The following is a 14,414-nucleotide window of genomic DNA, read 5'->3' as shown; positions in this document are numbered from 1 at the left end:
GTCCGCCACCGCCACCACTGTCTGCCACCGCCACCACTGTCCGCCCGCCGTCACCACTGTCCGCCCGCCGCCACCACTGTCCGCCCGCCGCCACCACTGTCCGCCCGCCGCCACCACTGTCCTCCCGCCGCCACCACTGTCCGCCCGCCGCCTCCACTGTCCGCCCGCCGCCTCCACTGTCCGCCCGCCGCAACCACTGTCCGCCCGCCGCCACCACTGTCCGCCCGCCGCCGCCACTGTTCGCCCGCCGCCGCCACTGTCCGCCCACCGCCGCCACTGTCCGCCCGCCGCCGCCACTGTCCGCCCGCCGCCGCCACTGTCCGCCCGCCGCCACTGTCCACCACCGCCGCCAAAGCCGCCACGGTCCGCCCGCCGCCACTATCCGCCACAGCCGCCACTGTCCGCCCGCCGCCACTGTCCGCCCGCCGCCACTGTCCGCCCGCCGCCACTATCCGCCACCGCCGCCACTGTCCTCCCGCCGCCACTGTCCGCCCGCCGCCACTGTCCGCCCGCCGCCGCCTTGTCCGCCCGCCGCCACTGTCCGCCCGCTGCCACTATCCGCCACCGCCACCACTGTCCGCCACCGCCACCACTGTCTGCCACCGCCACCACTGTCTGCCACCGCCACCACTGTCCGCCCGCCGCCACCACTGTCCGCCCGCCGCCACCACTGTCCGCCCGCCGCCTCCACTGTCCGCCAGCCGCCACCACTGTCCGCCCGCCGCCACCACTGTCCGCCCGCCGCCACCACTGTCCGCCCGCCGCCACCACTGTTCGCCCGCCGCCGCCACTGTCCGCCCGCCGCCGCCACTGTCCGCCCGCCGCCGCCACTGTCCGCCCGCCGCCGCCACTGTCCGCCCGCCGCCGCCACTGTCCGCCCGCCGCCGCCACTGTCCGCCCGCCGCCGCCACTGTCCACCACCGCCGCCAAAGCCGCCACGGTCCGCCCGCCGCCACTATCCGCCACAGCCGCCGCTATCCGCCACCGCCGCCACTGTCCGCCCGCCGCCACTGTCCGCCCGCCGCCGCCACTGTCCGCCCGCCGCCACTGTCCGCCACAGCCGCCACTCTCCGCCGTACAGCCTCCCCTCTCTCCGTTAGTAAATAATTATAATTGTTAGTAAATAATAAAAGAAATATAAATTATTAGATTTTTTTTACCCTTAAATTGGTTTTAATATTTAAATTGAAAATAATAATATAATATAAAATATAATAAAAATAATATAATATAAAATATAATTTAATTTCAAGAAATTTAACTTTAAACACAAAGATGTGAAAAGGGTTCAGATTATTGGCTCAAACCTTTCATAAGAGATTCATATTGGTATATGAATGGATTATGAATGACTCATGTTAGGAGTGTAAAGTTGCCACAACATCTCAAATTAGTGTTAGATACATATGTCTTGGTTATAAGTTTTGGAAACCTATTTAAGTCCACACACAATATCGTATCTGATACGATAAAACAAACGTTTCCAATACTTTCAAATACTTTCCAGATATGTTGTGGCAACCTAAAATTGTTTGCTGGGATGGCCCGGAAAGTGGAGTTGGAAATTCTGTTCGACGACATATTCGACCTCGAGACACAAAAGAAGGTCACTACCAAAGATACCTTACAAGCAGAACTTATTGCGGAAGGAGGAAAGAATCGAGGCAATTACAGAAGCACCATACTGTCCCCCGAGCTCAAAGCAGCAGCCAAAAGCCTTCGTGAGAACAAGGAGATAGTTGTCAGGAGAGGTGACAAGTCGCCAATATATGTCATTCTTAAAAAAGACGAATAACTGGGGAAAATGAACCTCATACTTTATGACCAAACTAAATTCCAAAGGGTAACGAAGGACACTACAGCCGATTTGAAAGCAAAGGTCAACAGACTAATCGAAACTGTGAACGCCAAGAAATCAGGACTCCACCTGCCAAAGATTATTGGGGAATATAAACCTGGATATGCGTATGGAAATGTCAAGACACACAAGCCTGGAAACCCACTTCGGCCAATCATTAGCCAGATACCCACACCCACGTACAGACTAGCGAAGCGACTCAACGGCCTGCTGACTCCTTATGTCCCTTGCGCCTTCAGCCTGAAGTCGCCAAAGGAATTTGTTGACTTGCTGCGAGGAACTCGGGCCACAGGGATAAGAGCCTCGTTGGACGTAGAATCTCTGTTTACCAACGTACCTGTGGATGAAACAATCGGGATGATAGCCGACAGAGTGTACCGTGATCCGGCCTGTACTCCTCTTGACATACCAGAAAACAGTCTAAGGAAACTACTCCAAGCTTGTACTAAAGAGGCACCCTTCTTGAGCCCGGATGGACACATGTATAAGCAAGTAGATGGGGTTGCCATGGGTTCTCCCCTGGGTGTCCTGTTTGCAAACTTCTCCATGGGTACCATCAAGCAAAAAGTCTTAGTCGACATGAACTTGAAACCGGCCATATACTGCAGGTATGTTGACGACATTTTTACACAGGTACCTGATGTCAGACATCTGCAGGAGCTGAAGGAGGCTTTTGACCATAATTCTGTGTTGCGTTTCACTTACGAGATGGAGAAGGATGGGAAGCTACCCTTTCTAGATGTAACAGTCATGGAAAAGAGCGGAGGTTTCCACACTGCAGTCTACACTAAGGAAACAAACATAGGAATGTGCCTGAATGCCAAAAGCGACTGCCCAGATAGGTACAAGAGGAGTGTTGTTAACGCATATGTCGACCGTGCTCTCAGCCACAGCTCAGAATGGAAGCAAGTCGATGAAGAACTCTGTAGGGTAAGGCAGGTCCTAGTCAGCAACGGCTTCTCCAATGGTTTCGTCGAAGACATCATAAGAAGGAAAGTGAAACGCCATGCAACCTCTGAAGAGACAACCAACACAACACCTATACCACCTATTAGACTATTTTACAGGAACTTCTTTTCCACAGCTCATAAAACGGAGGAAAGGGTCCTGAAAGTTATTGTTAATAGAAACGTTATCCCTACAGACAAAAATCAGAGGATACAACTGACGATTTACGATAAAACCAGAAAAACGGCCAGCCTACTCATGAGAAACTCTCAAGACACAAAACAGAACGCTTTAAAAGAGACCAACGTCGTCTATGCCTTCAAATGCCCACTTGGGGACTGTAAGCTCCAAAAAAACCAGTATATAGGCAAGACAACAACATCTGTTTCTAGGCGTTTAACAATCCATAAGCAACAGGGCTCCATTAAGGAACATATAATCTCTTCTTACAACCAAACCATCGCCAGAGAAATCCTAGTAAACAACACAGAAATCATCGATAGATACAGCGATAGCAGGCGGCTTGACGTTTGCTAGGCACTACACATCAAGAAGTCAACACCAGCAATCAACAGCCAATTAATGCACAACTATATTCTACCCACCTCAAGACTCCGCCCCAATATAGCAGCATCAAGAAATATGGACCAATAGGCTTTCTACAATCAATTCTATTCAATGCCCATTGTTTCGTGTTCTACCTGTGTTGATGAAATTAATACCTTATTAAATACCAACTCACCCCATCCACCTCACTCAAATGTAGATATAAACAAATCGATGTGTAAGTTCTATTCAGTTGTGTATTTGTTAACTGAAGTCTTTGAAAATGTAATAAGTTTTACGAAACGCGCTCAAGTGTCGCGTCAGACTAGAAATAAAAATGAATTTTGGAGAATTGATTTTTGAATTGATTTTTGAAATATATATATATATATATATATAAATATATATATATATATATATATATATATATATATATATATATATGTATATATATATATATATATATATATATATATATATATATATATATATATATATATGTATATATATATATATATATATATATATATATATGTATATATATATATATATATACATATATATATATATATATATATATATATATATATATATATATATATATATATATATATATATATATATGTATATATATATATATATGCGAACAAGCCTCAATGGTCCTATTGAGGCCTATATATATATATATATATATATATGTATATATATATATATATATATATATATATATATATATATATATATATATATATATATATATATATATATATATATATATATGTATATATATATATATACATATATATATATATATATATATATATATATATATATATATATATATATATATATATATATATATATATATATATATATATATATATATATATATATATATATATATATATATATATATATATATATATATATATATATATATATATATATGCGAACAAGCCTCAATGGTCCCCAGGACAATATGCAACTGAAAACTCACACCCCAGAAGTGACTCGAACCCATACTCCCAGAAGCAACGCAACTGGTATGTACAGGACGCCTTAATACACTTGACCATCACGACCGGACAAAATGAGGTGATAGCCTAAGCTATTTGAACCACCCCAACGCCGGCACTCGGATAGTAATCTTGGGCATAGCATTTTACCAAATCACCTCATTCTTTGGGGCACACGTGAGGAACACAAATGCGAACAAGCCTGAATGGTCCCCAGGACAATATGCAACTGAAAACTCACACCCCTGAAGTGACTCGAACCCATACTCCCAGAAGCAACGCAACTGGTATGTACAAGACGCCTTAATCCACTTGACCATCACGACCGGACAAAATGAGGTGATTGCCTAAGCTATTTGAACCACCCCACCGCCGGCAATCGGATAGTAATCTTGGGCATAGCATTTTACCAAATCACCTCATTCTTTGGGGCACACATGAGGAACACAAATGCGAACAAGCCTGAATGGTCCCCAGGACAATATGCAACTGAAAACTCACACCCCAGAAGTGACTCGAACCCATACTCCCAGAAGCAACGCAACTGGTATGTACAGGACGCCTTAATACACTTGACCATCACAACCGGACAAAATGAGGTGATAGCCTAAGCTATTTGAACCACCCCAACGCCGGCACTCGGATAGTAATCTTGGGCATAGCATTTTACCAAATCACCTCATTCTTTGGGGCACATGTGAGGAACACAAATGCGAACAAGCCTGAATGGTCCCCAGGACAATATGCAACTGAAAACTCACACCCCTGAAGTGACTCGAACCCATACTCCCAGAAGCAACGCAACTGGTATGTACAAGACGCCTTAATCCACTTGACCATCACGACCGGACAAAATGAGGTGATAGCCTAAGCTATTTGAACCACCCCACCGCCGGCACTCGGATAGTAATCTTGGGCATAGCATTTTACCAAATCACCTCATTCTTTGGGGCACATGTGAGGAACACAAATGCGAACAAGCCTGAATGGTCCCCAGGACAATATGCAACTGAAAACTCACACCCCAGAAGTGACCCGAACCCATACTCCCAGAAGCAACGCAACTGGTATGTACAAGACGCCTTAATCCACTTGACCATCACGACCGGACAAAATGAGGTGATAGCCTAAGCTATATGAACCACCCCACCACCGGCACTCGGATAGTAATCTTGGGCATAGCATTTTACCAAATCACCTCATTCTTTGGGGCACACGTGAGGAACACAAATGCGAACAAGCCTGAATGGTCCCCAGGACAATATGCAACTGAAAACTCACACCCCAGAAGTGACTCGAACCCATACTCCCAGAAGCACCGCAACTGGTATGTACAAGACGCCTTAATCCACTTGACCATCACGACCGGACAAAATGAGGTGATAGCCTAAGCTATTTGAACCACCCCACCGCCGGCACTCGGATAGTAATCTTGGGCATAGCATTTTACCAAATCACCTCATTCTTTGGGGCACACGTGAGGAACACAAATGCGAACAAGCCTGAATGGTCCCCAGGACAATATGCAACTGAAAACTCACACCCCATGTGAGTCTTGTACATACCAGTTGCGTTGCTTCTTGGAGTATGGGTTCGAGTCACTTCTGGGGTGTGAGTTTTCAGTTATATATATATATATATATATATATATATATATATATATATATATATATATATATATATATATACATTATATATATATAAATATATATATATATATATATATATATATATATATATATATATAATGTATATATATATATATATATATATATATATATATATGTATATATATATATATACATATGTATATATATATATATATATATATATATATATATATATATATATATATATATATATATATATATATATACATATATATATATATATATATATATATATATATATATATAAATATATATATATTATGTATATATATATATATATATATATATATATATATATATATATATATATATATATATATATATATATATATATATATATATATATATATATATATATATATACATATATATATATATATATATATATATATATATATATATATATATATATTATGTATATATATATATATATATATATATATATATATATATATATATATATATATATATATATATATATATATATATATATATATATATATATATTGTGACGGAGTTCCCCCCCCCTTATAATTCTCCCACGCCTGCAGTAAGAGTCATGTCTGCTTCTCCCAAGCGTTCTCTACGTTGCAGGCTACAATTTGATATATGGGAGAGAGTGAAGTGTTTTTGGAGAGCCGAGAAATTTGTGAAATAGTAATATTTTGGCCTGTGGTTTAGGCCCTTTAGGGAGCCAAGATGGCGCTGGCCTCCCTGATCTCCCGCCAAAACCGTGTGACGTCAGTGGCACCGGATTGGTCACCGACAGCAACGTGGCACCGGGAGCCAATGAAAACCTCCCGTGGCAAAAGTGACGTCACGAAGGAAGGGGGTCCGGGCCGCGCGCCACTCTGGCGCCAGCAGTCAGACACGACACGTCATAGAGGTCAGACGTGCGACGAATGGTCCTGTCAGTTGGACAGTTGTTTCCCGCTCCCGTGGATTTACGCGTCACCTGAAGTCCGCCAGTACTCTGAGAAGTCTTCCCTAGTTCATGTGTTGAACCAGAAGAGGGAATTGACGGTTATTTGAGCAACAAGTGCTCCAGTCAGGTGCTGTGCAAGAAGCAGTGAAGCCGTGCAGTGACGTATGTTGACGTCTGTGGCAATTCACCAGTTCGTGACAGCGTAGTGGCTGACAGAGCCACTGGGTAGCTGAGGAAGAGAGGACTATTTGGGGAAACCGGACGACTGTAGCTGAGACGTAGGCGACAGCCGTTGCTGGGAGAAGACGACGGCCAGGAGACCGACTCCAACCTTCAAGAAGTCAAGAAGGAGGACGGACCTGCAGTGAGGAGGCACGGAGACGACGCGCTAAATGGTGGGACGACGAGAGGCTCTGGTAGGACACGACGACGTGTAGTGTGGGGGCGTTCCCTACACGAGGACCAGGAGCTACATCTCGACTCTCATCGGAGGATAGGGTGAAGTAGGTGTTTCTAGTTCCCTCCCCATTTCACTTTAGTTAGCTATATTATTCGGCTATATTATCTAGCCTGAGGATTTTATATGTCGTGAGCAAGTCTCACCCATGTCACGGTAAAGCACCAGTGTGCTAGACAGTACTATCAAGAGTACTTGTAATATTCATGTTGATTATTGGTGTGTACAGGCACCAGGAACAAGTGATAAATTTTCTGTGTGGTGTATATCTTTCTATAGATTTTGATATGAACATATAGTGGTAAATTATATATAATATTATGCCAGTATTTGAAAGTTAGGCTGTGTGCCCAGAAATCATTTATTATCCATGTATTGATATTTGATGTATCTACAATATATATGCCATGTTTATGCAGTGATGAGTCATTTGTGAGTACAGTGAATTATTGCGTTATCGCCCATGAGAGAGAGTACTGAAAACTCCAGTGTTAATATTTCATAATATATTGTTGGATGAATAACAGTGTAAGACCGTTACAGTGAGTCATTGTAGCATTGATTGTAGAAAAGACTGTTTGAGCCTGAGTACAGTGTAACCAAGTGATACGTGCTATTGTAGCCAATATCGTGTGTGCGAGTTCATAGTAATATTGGAAAACTTAAAGAAACAGCGCGCGTGATTCTGAAAACTAGCAAAGAGCTTCCACGCGGTGGCCAGGCGATCAGCTGTTCTTGACACTTGATGAGGGGGGGGAGGTGTTGCCCCCCATAGTGATCGCATACTATCCGTGGGAACTTCCGGCCGCGTCGGGATCAGTTGACTTATTTGTTGTTGTTTGGCCTTTGTGACATCTTTCATGCATTTTAAGTAAAATACAAAACTATCTTTGTGTTTATATCATTCCCTCCATTGATCTTGTGGCTACATTATACTGAAAGGATTGAGTGATAACAATAAGTACCTGCCTGATTCCTGATCTTTTGAGTGTGACCTTGCCAAGGCTACCACTAATTCCACCAGTCCACTGATGGTGTTACTGGCCACCTAAAACCCCAGTTGGCGACCTTGTGGTTAACCGTAGAGCCCGATTGTTGGGGAGGGCACACGACAGTCAAGTGCACGAGTCGTGTTCTCACTCTTTCTTAATCAGAGGCCGTTAAGATTGACTGGGAGACTCTCCTGGCGTGCAGTGGCGCCGTGAGGATCGAGTGAAGACCCGCAGGGCTACGGTGAGTTACCTTGAGCATAACTACTGCTCACCCCAGAGTAAGGGTAGAGAATAATAGAAAGGTGAAACCCCAACATTGGCGACCTCGCCAGGTCGAGGTATATATATATATATATATATATATATATATATATATATATATATATATATATATATATATATATATATATATATATATATATATATATATATATACATATACATATATATATATATATATATATATATATATCTATATATATATATATATATATATATATTATGTATATATATATATATATATATATATATATATATATATATATATATATATATATATATATATATATATATATATATATATATATATATATATATATATATATTGTGACGGAGTTCCCCCCCCCTTATAATTCTCCCACGCCTGCAGTAAGAGTCATGTCTGCTTCTCCCAAGCGTTCTCTACGTTGGAGGCTACAATTTGATATATGGGAGAGAGTGAAGTGTTTTTGGAGAGCCGAGAAATTTGTGAAATAGTAATATTTTGGCCTGTGGTTTAGGCCCTTTAGGGAGCCAAGATGGCGCTGGCCTCCCTGATCTCCCGCCAAAACCGTGTGACGTCAGTGGCACCGGATTGGTCACCGACAGCAATGTGGCACCGGGAGCCAATGAAAACCTCCCGTGGCAAAAGTGACGTCACGAAGGAAGGGGGTCCGGGCCGCGCGCCACTCTGGCGCCAGCAGTCAGACACGACACGTCATAGAGGTCAGACGTGCGACGAATGGTCCTGTCAGTTGGACAGTTGTTTCCCGCTCCCGTGGATTTACGCGTCACCTGAAGTCCGCCAGTACTCTGAGAAGTCTTCCCTAGTTCATGTGTTGAACCAGAAGAGGGAATTGACGGTTATTTGAGCAACAAGTGCTCCAGTCAGGTGCTGTGCAAGAAGCAGTGAAGCCGTGCAGTGACGTATGTTGACGTCTGTGGCAATTCACCAGTTCGTGACAGCGTAGTGGCTGACAGAGCCACTGGGTAGCTGAGGAAGAGAGGACTATTTGGGGAAACCGGACGACTGTAGCTGAGACGTAGGCGACAGCCGTTGCTGGGAGAAGACGACGGCCAGGAGACCGACTCCAACCTTCAAGAAGTCAAGAAGGAGGACGGACCTGCAGTGAGGAGGCACGGAGACGACGCGCTAAATGGTGGGACGACGAGAGGCTCTGGTAGGACACGACGACGTGTAGTGTGGGGGCATTCCCTACACGAGGACCAGGAGCTACATCTCGACTCTCATCGGAGGATAGGGTGAAGTAGGTGTTTCTAGTTCCCTCCCCATTTCACTTTAGTTAGCTATATTATTCGGCTATATTATCTAGCCTGAGGATTTTATATGTCGTGAGCAAGTCTCACCCATGTCACGGTAAAGCACCAGTGTGCTAGACAGTACTATCAAGAGTACTTGTAATATTCATGTTGATTATTGGTGTGTACAGGCACCAGGAACAAGTGATAAATTTTCTGTGTGGTGTATATCTTTCTATAGATTTTGATATGAACATATAGTGGTAAATTATATATAATATTATGCCAGTATTTGAAAGTTAGGCTGTGTGCCCAGAAATCATTTATTTTCCATGTATTGATATTTGATGTATCTACATTATATATGCCATGTTTATGCAGTGATGAGTCATTTGTGAGTACAGTGAATTATTGCGTTATCGCCCATGAGAGAGAGTACTGAAAACTCCAGTGTTAATATTTCATAATATATTGTTGGATGAATAACAGTGTAAGACCGTTACAGTGAGTCATTGTAGCATTGATTGTAGAAAAGACTGTTTGAGCCTGAGTACAGTGTAACCAAGTGATACGTGCTATTGTAGCCAATATCGTGTGTGCGAGTTCATAGTAATATTGGAAAACTTAAAGAAACAGCGCGCGTGATTCTGAAAACTAGCAAAGAGCTTCCACGCGGTGGCCAGGCGATCAGCTGTTCTTGACACTTGATGAGGGGGGGGAGGTGTTGCCCCCCATAGTGATCGCATACTATCCGTGGGAACTTCCGGCCGCGTCGGGATCAGTTGACTTATTTGTTGTTGTTTGGCCTTTGTGACATCTTTCATGCATTTTAAGTAAAATACAAAACTATCTTTGTGTTTATATCATTCCCTCCATTGATCTTGTGGCTACATTATACTGAAAGGATTGAGTGATAACAATAAGTACCTGCCTGATTCCTGATCTTTTGAGTGTGACCTTGCCAAGGCTACCACTAATTCCACCAGTCCACTGATGGTGTTACTGGCCACCTAAAACCCCAGTTGGCGACCTTGTGGTTAACCGTAGAGCCCGATTGTTGGGGAGGGCACACGACAGTCAAGTGCACGAGTCGTGTTCTCACTCTTTCTTAATCAGAGGCCGTTAAGATTGACTGGGAGACTCTCCTGGCGTGCAGTGGCGCCGTGAGGATCGAGTGAAGACCCGCAGGGCTACGGTGAGTTACCTTGAGCATAACTACTGCTCACCCCAGAGTAAGGGTAGAGAATAATAGAAAGGTGAAACCCCATCATTGGCGACCTCGCCAGGATCTCGATCGAAGTAAAGGTTGCAGTGGTGGTACTTGGCAGTGATGTTAGAGATCAGGTGCAGGTTAACACTCGTAGCACAAGATGGAGGATGATAAAGTAACGAGGTTTATTGACTCTAGAGACGAACAGGTGCTGGAAGAGTGCACCAAGGCACAGTTACAGGCTATAGCGGATCATTTTGGAATAAAGCTGAAATCTGCCCGAGTTGGTGAAAGAAGACTAGAGATAATGGCTCAGCTCAAGGCTCGAGACGAAGCTTTGGGGGAGGAACGGCCCCAAACACCTGCCAGTGTGGGTGAGCACCTGAGTATTGGTGGAAGCAGCAGGGGATCCAGCGGCAGCAGGCACAGCATTAAGTTGGAAATAATGAAGTTGCAGCTGGAAGCACAGCAGCGCAAGGAAGAGCGAGAAGCGCAGCTGAGGAGAGAAGAAGCACAGCAGCGCAAGGAAGAGCGAGAAGCAGAAGCGCAGCTGAGGAGAGAAGAAGCACAGCTGAAGCGTGAGGAACGAGAAGCACAGCAGCGCAAAGAAGAGCGAGAAGCAGAAGCACAGCAGCGCAAAGAAGAGCGAGAAGCAGAAGCGCAGCAGCGCAGAGAGGAGCGAGAAGCACAGATGCAGCGTGAGGAGCGAGAAGCACAGCTACGCAGGGAAGAACACGAGCGAGAAGCTAGGATGAGACAACAGGAGATAGAGGCCAACAAGGAGGTGGAGCTGAAGCGAGCTGAACTGGGACTAGGGGCCCCTGCCCCGCCACAGGAAGACCGACGAGTGAGGGAACGAGACCTGCCGGTCTTTGTGCCTAGTGAAGCCGAAAGTTTCTTCGATCACTTTGAGAGAGTTGCTGCTATGAAGAGGTGGCCGAGGGCGGAGTGGGCGGAGTTGGTCCAAGGGAGGCTCACAGGTGAAGCTCGTGAAGCCTTCACTATGCTCGACTTCCAAGAATGCACTAACTACGATGCGGTAAAGCGAGCTGTGCTCCGTTCCTTTAAGCTCACGCCAGAGTGTTACAGAAAGAGGTTTAGAGAATGTACCCGGTCGCCAGGAAAATCGTATGCGGAGACGGCGAGGGACATGGAAAGAAAGTTCCTTAAGTGGATGGACTCTGAAGAAGCGGGGTCGGCCGAAGAAATCAAGGAACTAATGGTCATGGAAAAGTTTATGTCCGTGCTCCCTCCGGAGATCAGGATGAGGGTAAAGGAGGCGGACATAAAGGACCTGAGGGCCGCAGCCGACCGGGCCGACATATTAGAAGAAGCCCTACGCCCACGCCGAGAGGGACAGCACCGACCACCCGCATACGTCGGAAACGATAGGAGTTATAGAAGGACGGATGGATGGAGGACAGGAGCGAGTTCTCCCAAATCCCACCTCTCAAGTTGGAACACCCGAGGAACAAAAGGTGTTCTAGAGCCAAGCTGAAAGCTCGGGAGTTGTTACTGCGGCGAAAGAAACGACAAGTGAGGCGGGAAAGACACAGGGTGCGACGGTCTCTGGAGGCAGTGCTAAGGCGAGCGGTCGCGGATGGTCTCCGCCGAGGGGCCGCTGCTACAACTGCGGAATACCCAGACACGTCGCGCGGGAATGCAGACGCCCTAAGCAGCGGGGACACGTTGCTTTAGTGATGTTCGAGGACCAGAGGGCCGAGGGAGTGCGGGATGAACCCGTGCTGAATGGGGAGAAGAAAATTCACCCATTCATGTGTCAAGGAACCGTAAGGATGGGGGTCGCAGACCCCATCCCCGTGAAGATGCTAAGAGACACCGGGGCTGACTTTACCCTGGTAAGTGAAACCCTGTTCCCCGAGGGTTACAAAAGTACCAGTGTGGGGGTGGCAAGCGTGACCACTGTGGGAGGCCCAGTGAGGATGCCCCTACACCAGGTAACTTTAAATTCCGATTATGGCTGCCAGACCTTAGTGGTGGGAGTCTGTACATCAATGCCCAAGATGGAGGCACAGGTCATCTTGGGGAATGACGCATGTGGAGGATACGTCCTCCCGCATCTCGTGAGGGGCGAAGAGTGCCCAGAACAACACGAGGAGACAGGCGGAGAGTTGAACGCCTGTGAGGACGAGAAGGGAATCGCACCGGTGGCGATCCCAGTTTGTACTGTGGCACCGAGACAACGCGAAGAACCAGGAGGTTGTGGATCTGATGGGGCTGAGGAGACGACTGACAGCCTGGGAACAGATCACCTCTGCGTAGGACCCAGAGAACGAGCGGAGGGCGAAGGTAGCCCGAATGATGAGTTGCAGGTGACCCTCACCAGTTCTCCAGGGGTAAACCGCACTCGTCTCGGAGAGTTACAGCAGGAGGAGTTCCCCGAATTGGTTAGTAAGGCCGAAGGAGGACGTGTGGGTCCTGAGAAGGCTTACTTTCCATTTATCTATATTATATATGCCATGCTATTCATGATGAAGGAACGATGGACACCAGGAGCGACCATGGGAACGGTGAATAAATATGTCCAGAAGTTCAAAGAACGTCTCACTCGAGCGAAGGAACTGGCTATGAAACTCCTGAAGAAGGCGCAACGTAAGATGTCGAAGTGGTACGACAGGAGAGCTGCGCAGAGGGATTTTCAGGTCGGATCCAAAGTAACGGGTGTGCTGCCAGGTAAAGGTAGAGTGACAAAGTCGCGGTTAAAGGGACCATACCAAGTGCTGCGACGGTTGGGTCCAGTGTCGTACGAGATTGGGAAGCCAGATGGACCCCGGAAGAAACAGGTGTGTCACGTAGACCACCTAAAACCTTTCTTCACTGTGGAAGGAAGAGCCGCCAGGCAGGACGGAACGATGTCCCAAGAAACCCAGCGGATGACGGGCCTGAGTGTACCAAGGGACCGAGAACTCCCGGAGGAGGAAAGTAAGTGGTCCAGGGCGGACGGCACCAGTCTCACCCGCACTGAGAGTCTGACAAGGATCAAGGTCAAGCACATCAAGGGGAAGGACGACGTAGTAGCGGACGCCCTATCCCGCATACACTAACCAGACATGACTCTTATTTTAAGGGGAGGGGTATGTGACGGAATTCCCCCCCTTATAATTCTCCCACGCCTGCAGTAAGAGTCATGTCAGCTTTTCCCAAGCGTTCTCTACGTTGCAGGCTACAATTTGATATATGGGAGAGAGTGAAGTGTTCTCGGAGAGCCGAAAAATTTGTGAAATAGTAATATTTTGGCCTGTGGTTTAGGCCC

This window comes from Procambarus clarkii, chromosome 7 (genome assembly GCF_040958095.1).
Source record: "Procambarus clarkii isolate CNS0578487 chromosome 7, FALCON_Pclarkii_2.0, whole genome shotgun sequence".
In the NCBI taxonomy this organism is placed as follows: Eukaryota; Metazoa; Arthropoda; class Malacostraca; order Decapoda; family Cambaridae; genus Procambarus; species Procambarus clarkii.
The sequence above is the reverse complement of the archived record's forward strand: the minus strand, read 5'-3'. Positions refer to the sequence as shown.